We start from the raw sequence: 7,752 nt of genomic DNA on the forward strand, positions 1-7,752 counted from the left end.
GATAGAGACACTTGTAGGCTTCCAAACTGCTTTAACACTGTAGATATATCAATAAAACATTGCCTAACTGATTGTACTCTCTCTCTCGCTCTCTCTCTCTGTATATGTGTATGTGTGTATGTAAGTTTCCCAACTTTATATATAGTGGTCTTTTGTTTTAATTGTGGAGGCACATGGATTTCAGGGTATTTTACAGATTGATTTTGGGATTGTTTTTCAGGGATTTTTCAGTTTTCCAATAGGGAATACCAGAATTCCTGCTAGGGAGGCCAGTAGCAGGGCCCTGCCTGCTCAGAGCTAGCACCTTGGACCCAGCTGGAGGTGGCTGACCTCCTGGCCAACTTGGGCCAGGAGGACATGCTTTGGCAGTTCAAAGCAGGCCAGCACACTGGGAACATCTTTCAGGTGAAAGCTGCCTAGATGGCCAGGCAGGGGCACACATGGCAGTAGTGCCACACAAAGGCCAACCCTGCAGCTACAGCCCACTAGCAGCTGGCCCAGAGGGGCATATGCCTCTACTGGCTGTGCAGACCCCATCCAGCTCTGGCAGGTAGGGGACCTACAGATCGGTAGCCATCTGGGGGACAGTAATCACCTAATAATAGAATTCACCATAAGACGTCGAGTGGGTAAGGTAACTAGTAGGGTGAAAGTGCTAGACTTTAGGAAAGCTGATTTCAATGAACTCAGGCAATTAGTCAAGAACGCACTGAAGAGTAGGAGTTTTGAAGTGAAGGGAGCCCAAGAAGGGTGGCTGTGCCTTAAGGAAATGATCCTTCAGGCACAAAGCGAGATGATCCCAAAGCGAGGAAAAAGAGGGAAAGGGGCCAGGAGGCTTCCTTGGCTGACCAGAGAAATCCAGGGCAGCCTAAGGGCCAAAAGGGGAGCATATAAAAAGTGGAAACAGGGAGAAATCACCAAAGACGAATATACCTCCTCTGCTCGCGCTTGTAGGGAGGCAGTTAGATGGGCCAAAGCTACCATGGAGCTGAGGATGGCATCCCAAGTAAGGGACAACAAGAAATTGTTTTTTAGATATATAGGGAGTAAAAGGAAGGCCCAGGGAGGAATAGGACCCCTGCTAAATGGGCAGAAACATTTGGTGATGGACAGGGGGGACAAGGCTGAACTCCTCAACGAGTTCTTTGCCTCAGTGTTCCTAAGAGAGGGGCATGACAAGTCTCTCACTGGGGCTGTAGAGAGGCAGGAGCAAGGTGCCAGACTTCCATGCGTAGACCCTGAGATGGTGCAGAGTCACTTGGAAGAACTGGATGCCTATAAGTCGGCAGGCCCGGATGAGCTCCATCCGAGGGTGCTGAAGGCACTGACCGACATCATTGCAGAGCCACTGGTGGGAATATTTGAATGCCCGTGGCACATGGGCCAAGTCCTGGACGACTGGAAAAGGGCCAATGTGGTCCCCATATTCAAAAAGGGGAGGAAGGAGGACCCGGGCAACTATAGGCCAATCAGTCTCACCTCTATCCTCGGCAAAATCTTTGAAAAAATTATCAAGGCTCACATTTGCAAGAGCCCAGCAGGAAAAATTATGCTGAGGGGAAACCAGCACGGGTTCGTAGCAGGCAGATCATGCCTGACTATTCTAGTCTCTTTTTATGACCAGGTTACGAAACGCCTGGACACAGGAGGAGGGGTGGATGTAGTATACTTAGACTTCAGGAAGGCCTTCGATACGGTATCCCACCCCATACTGGTGAACAAGTTAAGAGGCTGTGACTTGGATGACTACAGAGTCCACTGGGTGGTGAATTGGCTAGAGGGTCGTAACCAGAGAGTTGTGGTGGATGGGTCGGTTTCGACCTGGAAGGGAGTGGGCAGTGGGGTCCCACAGGGCTCGGTTCTGGGACCGATACTCTTTAATGACTTGGACGAGGGAGTGAAATGTACTCTGTCCAAGTTTGCGGATGACACAAAGCTATGGGGAGAAGTGGACACACCAGAGGGCAGGGAACGGCTGCAAGCAGACCTGGACAGGTTGGACAAGTGGGCAGAAAACAACAGAATACAGTTCAACAAGGAGAAATGCAAAGTGCTGCACCTAGGGAGAAAAAATGTCCACCACACCTACTGCCTAGGGAATGACCTGCTGGGTGGCACGGAAGTGGAAAGGGACCTTGGAGTCCTAGTGGACTCCAAGATGAACATGAGTCAGCAGTGTGACGAAGCCATCAGAAAAGCCAATGGCACTTTATCGTGCATCAGCAGATGCATGACGAATATATCCAAAGAGGTGATACTCCCCCTCTATCGGGCGCTGGTCAGACCGCAGTTGGAGTACTGCGTGCAATTCTGGGCACCGCAATTCAAGAGGGATGCGGATAACCTGGAGAGAGTCCATAGAAGGGCCACGCATATGGTTAAGGGCTTGCAGACCAAGCCCTATGAGGAGAGACTAGAGAACCTGGACCTATTCAGCCTCCGCAAGAGAAGGTTGAGAGGCAACCTTGTGGCTGCCTATAAGTTCATCACGGGGGCACAGAAGGGAATTGGTGAGGTTTTATTCACCAAGGCACCCCCGGAGGTTACAAGAAATAATGGCCACAAGCTAGCAGAGAGCAGATTTAGATTGGACATTAGGAATTGCTTCTTCACAGTTAGAGTGGCCAAGGTCTAGAATGGGCTCCAAAGGGAGGTGGTGCTCTCCCCTGCTCTGGGGGTCTTCAAGAGGAGGTTAGATAGGCATCTAGCTGGGGTCATCTAGACCCAGCACACTTTCCTGCCTATGCAGGGGGTCGGACTCGATGATCTATTGAGGTCCCTTCCGACCCTAACATCTATGAATCTATGAATAGGTGCACAGCAGGTCACAGCCAGGCAGCAGCCCCCACTGCCAGACTGCTGCAGTGGGTAAAGGCTGCAGGGAACTCTCAGGGCTGCTTCAGCAGTCCAGCTGGCACAAGTGGTAATGTCCACAGGTACCAATTGGCTGGGCCCCAGAAGCTCCTGAGAGCAATTAGCCCTGAGCTACTGGACAGGGCAGCTTTTTGTACTGATAGGGCCAGGACAGGTGCTGGCCCCGGGCTCTAGCTCCCCCTGGCTGCAGATCAAGGAGGAGCTAGGCAGAGTTATTTTGCCCCAAGTGGCAGAGTTTTCCCCACACCAAAGTGCATGTCCAGGCACATGCGCTGAGACAAAAAGCTCTGGCTCAATTTTGCATTGCTTCTATTTGAACTGCTGCATGTACACGTGCCTGCATGTGTGGACATGCCCTGAGTGAGATTTCTTATCGTATGTTTATTAAAGTTGGTTATACATATTTGATCTTTCCACACACACATACACTCTGTGATATTTTCTTTATTTTCCAATTAGCTCTAATAATTACTTATAACCCAAGAGCAACACTGCCAACATCCTAGCTACATTTTTCATTCTGCTTGTGTTATCAAGCAGTTATTATTTTATAATTTTTTTAAATGTTAATCTTTTAAAATGACTATACTTTAAACAAAAATACTTAATATTTTCAATTAAAATATTTCTTTATTCTGGAAAAAGCTACATGCATTTGTGTATATAAATATCTAAGAAAAATATGATCCTGTGGAATATCTAGACAAAGTCTGATATTCAGACAGGGGGGTCTTTAACTCTCATACTCATATACTAACAGCTGAAGAGGCATGTTGGACTGTAGTCCAAATAAAGGGGAAAAGGGCTTTTAGAAAACAATCAGAAAATGAACAGTTTTTGCAAAATGTTTCTTAATAATCATTTAATTATGTAGTCTCTATTCTGATTATTTTTTCCCAATTTAAGCAGTAGTGCGATAGAAGTCATTAAGATTACATTACTGTATTTTCCATTAACCAAAAAGACATTTATGGCTTATTTGAAATAGCAGATGGAATCATTCTGAAAATCTTTTTCTTTAATTACATGAGAAATTCCTGTTTTTCTTTTTACCTTTTCAAACAAATTTAAAAATAGACTTGGTTTTGGAACTGCAGAAACTAGTGAATAATTCTTTAAGTAATGTTATTGATGTAAATACATTGGTCAGTGTTACATTTACTAGATATTTTTATAGGTACCACTGATGAATATCAGCTATTATTGATTTTCCCCTGAGTTCTATACTCTTCCACTGACTTTAGTAGGAGTCTTGTAAGTAAGGTTTTGCTGGGTAAAGTCATCTGCTTGTCAGTCTAAAATAAAATGTTATTGCTTTCTTATAGATGAAAATTACTATTATTGTAATCTGCAAAATGCAGGATACATGATGATCAAGCTGGGGGTGATCACCCTCCCATAGTTGGCAAAGATCTTGTACATATTTAGCCTCTCTAGGTGTCCCCACACAAGTCAGCAGGACCGGATGAACTACACCCAAAAGTGCTAAAAGAACTGGCCAACATCATTGCATGACCTATGGCAAAGTTATTTGAAGATTTGTGGCACTCAGGAGAGGTTCCAGAGGACTGGAAGAGGGCCAGTGTGGTGCCTATCTTCAAGAAAGGGAGGAAGGAGGACCCAGGGAATCAGTTTGACCTCAATCCCTAGTAAAAATCTGGGAAATATTATCAAAGAATCCATTATTGATACATTAACAGAAGGCAGTATTCTAAAGGACAGCCAGCTTGGCTTCGTTATGCCTGACCAACTTCATTTCCTTCTACAATCAGGTAACTCACCACCTGAATAGGGGAAATGAGATTGATGTTATTTACTTGGACTTAAAATAGTCCTTCGACCTAGTCTCCCACAATTTCCTCATGGTAAAATTGGGAAAATGCAGCCTCAACTATTTTACAGTCTGGTGACTAGGTAACTGGCTCCAAGATAAGATCCAGAGAGTATTCATAGATAGAACTGAGTCAACATGGCAGAAGGTGACCCATGGCATCCCTCAGGGTTCAGTACTTGGACCAGTGCTTTTCAACATGTTCATCAGTGATTTGCATATGGGTATTAAAAGCGAACTGGCAAAGTTCATGGACGACGCCAAATTACAGGGGAGTGTGATCATGCTCCAGGACAGGCTGGCTATACAGGCTGACCTGGACAGCCTTGCGAGATGGACAGATCTCAACCTGATGACGATTAATACAGAGTAATGTAAAGTGCTCCATCTGGGGAAAAGTAATCTGCAACATACTTACAGGGTTGGCAGTGCTACACTTGCCAGCACCACAACTGAAAGAGACCTGGTATCGTGATAGACCACAGAATGAGTATAAGCTGCAAATGCAATGCTGTAGCTGACAGAGCAAATCAAACACTGGCATAAATATACCGTGTCTTGAGCAAGATTAAGGATGCCATCCTCCTGCTCTACTCGGCCTTGGTGAGACCGCAGCTGGAGTACCGTGTCCAGTTCTGGGTGCCACACTTCAGGAACTAGGTGGAGAAGCTCGAGAGAATCCAAAAGAGGGCCATGCGCATGATTAGAGGTCTAGAGAGCAGGTCATATGAGGAGAAGCTGAAAGATTTGAAACTGTTCAGCCTGGAGAAGAGAAGACTCAGAGGGGACTTGGTGGCAGCCTATAAGCATATTAGGGGCATACATCAGGGCCTGGGGGAGCATCTGTTCACCAAGGCACCCCAGGGGAAGACAAGAAACAATGGCCACAAACTGATTGAAGATCACTTCAGACTGGACATAAGGAAAAACTTCTTTACAAGTCAAGTGCCAAGGGTCTGGAACAGGCTCCCTCCAGCGGTGGTATAGTCACCCACCCTGGCAATGTTAAAAAAGTGTCTTGACGCTCACCTTTGCTGGGGTCATCTGACCCCAGCAGTCTTTCCTGTCCAAGTGCAGGAGGCCTGGACCCTATGATTTTGTAAGGTCCCTTCCAGCCCCTAACATCTATGAATCTATAAAATGTAGAAGGGATATGGTGTTATTTTGGAGATACTTAAAAGTAAAACTGGGAAAATGCTTTAAAAGCCCACAAGTATTTCCTCAATTTGTAAAAGTATTTGCTTCAGTTGTACTCATACCCCCATATATTCACATTCAATTAAAATTCATGTGATAGAGTTTACTTATATGAATAATGTCAGAAAGTCAACTTTAAACTTGCAAAGTCTGATATTTAGACAGGGGGGTCTTTAACTCTCATGCCCATATGCTAACAGTTGAAGAGGTATGTTGATGAACGATAAGGTACTGCCTGACGCAACATCTTTCATACACCAATCTGACAAAAATATTTAAAAGACAGAACTGTGGGTGCCACTACTTTCCCTGAATGTGATGACACCACTAATTAACTGTGCAGCAGCCAATAAACTTTATACCAGCCTTTTTTTCCCCTGGGAATAACACCCCAGACAAATTCAGTGAGGAAACTGCAAAGCATTGGCAAGAGAAAAAGTGCAATCCACAAATAAAATATGGAGTGTGAATTCTTTTCTTGGCTCTGTTAAACAGATCATGGGCTTCTGAAATTGTTATTGACAACCAAAGGCGTTCTGCATGTAGCAGAATAGAGGATTCAGGTCCTTAGTCTGAAATTCTCTTTCATGTTCTTGGGTGGCATTTTCAAACAAAAAAAGTTGTTAGGTACCCAAATACCATTGAAATGTAATGACAGCTGGTTGCCTCATTCCTTTAAACTTTCTTTCCAAATCACAACCTCTTTTTTATATGTAACATCAGACAGTATCTAGTAGCCCCTAAAACTGATGAGAGATGTTATTGGAACTGCATAAAATCAGAAGAAATAAAGTCTCTTGCAGCTTTCAAGTTTCAAGGTACATGCCCTGCCTATCTGTTGGGTATTTCCTCAGATCCGTGCTACATGCCACAGTTGTAGTTCCCCTTTAAGAAAGAGGGCAAAGGGATAGATGGAAACCTGGAAACAGAGTTAATGGACTATAGCTGTGGTGATACAGCCAAGAGAGAGGGTCTTAGATATAAAATGTGGGTACCTCTCAACCAATGGTCAAGGCCTGGGTAAAAGGACAGCACACACAGACCAAAGTAGATTCTGGTTGTACCTGCACAGTACAATAGAAAGAAGGGCTGATCCCTAAGGAAGGATGAAGAATGATGTATCAACAGACCATTACATGCCCATATGGGGAAATTCAGACATATGATAAGGTCTGAGTGACCCTGAGTGTGAGGGACCTCACCCATGCAGTACCAGTCTGTGTGGTGGCATGGTTGGATTACCTAGTGATCCTTGGGCAAGACTGTCTGTGATTCCAGGAGGTGCTAAACATCACTTGGGGTGAGGGGGATGAGAAGGTGAGAGAAATTGGCACCCAGACTCCATTGGCAGAAGGGTTAGTTGGTGGCAGAGAAAAGGAAGTGCCAGGAACAACCTGAACTGGAAGCGTAGAAGGAAAATTTAGAATTGAACAAACTTGAGAAGACAGATTTTGGTATGCATCACCTGGACAAAGGAGAAGAGGAGATATCATATATTTAGACTTCAGGAAAACCTTTGACTTGGTCTCCCATAATGTCCCCATAGTAAAACTGGAGAACTGTGGCCTCGACAACCTTATGGTCCAATGGCTGGGGAACTGGCTCCGTGGTCAGACCCAGAGAGTGATAGTCAATGGAACCGTATCAACATGGCACATGGTGACAAGTAGCATCCCCCAGGGTTCCATACTTGGACCGGTACTCTTTAGTGTAATGATCTGGATTCTGGTGTCAGAAGTGGACTGGCTAAGTTGCTGATGACACTAAATTATGGGGAAGAGTGGTCACACAGCAGAATAGGCTAGTGATTCAGGCTGACCTGGACAGGCACACAAGGTGGGTAGATGAAA

The sequence above is a fragment of the Alligator mississippiensis genome, chromosome 6, assembly GCF_030867095.1.
Source record: "Alligator mississippiensis isolate rAllMis1 chromosome 6, rAllMis1, whole genome shotgun sequence".
Lineage (NCBI taxonomy): Eukaryota > Metazoa > Chordata > Crocodylia > Alligatoridae > Alligator > Alligator mississippiensis.